This window comes from Nematolebias whitei, chromosome 10 (genome assembly GCF_014905685.2).
Source record: "Nematolebias whitei isolate Nwh7 chromosome 10, NemWhi1, whole genome shotgun sequence".
In the NCBI taxonomy this organism is placed as follows: domain Eukaryota; kingdom Metazoa; phylum Chordata; class Actinopteri; order Cyprinodontiformes; family Rivulidae; genus Nematolebias; species Nematolebias whitei.
In genome coordinates, this window is record NC_056507.1 from 50,450,869 (window position 1) to 50,452,567 (window position 1,699).

Here is a 1,699-nt window from a genome sequence, read left to right on the forward strand (position 1 = left end):
ATCTTCTTCCTCCTCCTGGCCTCTTCATTGGCAGTCGCTGGTGGATGGGTGGTGCTGTCCAAACCTCCTGTGGCCAATCATCTTTGGACAGGTGAGTCTTGAGGGCTTGGTCAAAAGTTCACCAGTAGAGGGAGGCAACGAGCCAGCAGCAACCAGGCATTACAGAAAAGAAAACTGCAAAACTACAAAAGAAGAAAGGCAGTACAGGCCTGAGGTCGTAACACATGCGCAGAGTGGTAAACTCTCCTTAAAAAAAACACCGAAGAAGAAGTTCTACTTCCGGGTGAACGTAAACAAACCTGAGCACCCAAAATGGACCCGCGACAGGTTTTAATGATGGTGGAGACGTTATTGCACTCCCTGACTGAGCTACAGGTAATAGAAATCATTTTGAGCTCTTTAAAAGTTTCTAGTAGAAATGTTGTGTCGCTCACCGACCAGTTTTACTTCCCTGACATGCTAATATTATTAGCGTTAGCCAGGCGGAAATGGCAAAGTCGCACATGCGCAGTCAGGTCAGTTTTTCACCATCAGATAAAAATGAACAGATCAAGCGTTTACATGCGCACCGATCGGGTTTCGGATCGGCGTAAACCACCCGTTTCGTTCTGATCAGAAATTATAACGGATCGCGCCGAATACACAAAAAATAACCCGAACGGAGTGTTTACATGACACACTTTTATTCCGACCGGCCATTTGATCCGGTTACTTATGTCCATGTAAACATACCCACTCTCTGCTCTTTGAATTGAGAAAGCTCCTCGGATGAGGAGCGAAACGTCTTCTGTTACAAATAAAGTCCAGTTGTTTTTGTATTGAACGCTTTTTGAATGCATCATGTCCTGGATGACTGAGAATCTTCACCAGCACAAATCTCCGTCCCAGTCTCAGGTCTCTTGCAGACTCAAACAGGTTTTCTTCCAGATTGGTCCTGTATTTGGCCCCATCCATCTTCCCATCAATTCTGACCATCTTCCCTGTCCCTGCTGACGAAAATCAGGCCCAAACAATGATGCTGCCACCATCATGTTTGACAGTGGGCTCCCGGCTCGTTTTGGAGGCAACATAAATGACATGACGAAAGTTTGTGTAAAAAAATAATAATGTGAATTTAATTTTGGCTGAGTTTACAAAATACTAAACAAAAATCACAGCAATAGCTGGCATTCTTCATACAATTTAAATCAAACAAGAACACTTCTGGTTCTGAACAATGACTCAGCTATTTAAAACAAAATTGAAAATCCCAAGCCAAACAAAATACAGCAACCCAACTAACAATGGTCAAACTAACATGTGGCTCCACAATGAGAATGAAATCTCCAACCAGACAAATGTCTTTGCTACACAAGCCACAGTCTTTCAGAAGCAATAAGACAAAGCAAGACACAGTCTGAAACAATTTGTCTGCACCACCAAAAGTTGGCATACTGCACACCAAGCACAGCAGCACTGATTGAAGGGCAGGGCTGACTTTTATTATCTTCTTCCTCCTCCTGGCCTCTTCATTGGCAGTCGCTGGTGGATGGGTGGTGCTGTCCAAACCTCCTGTGGCCAATCATCTTTGGACAGGTGAGTCTTGAGGGCTTGGTCAAAAGTTCACCAGTAGAGGGAGGCAACGAGCCAGCAGCAACCAGGCATTACAGAAAAGAAAACTGCAAAACTACAAAAGAAGAAAGGCAGTACAGGCCTGAGG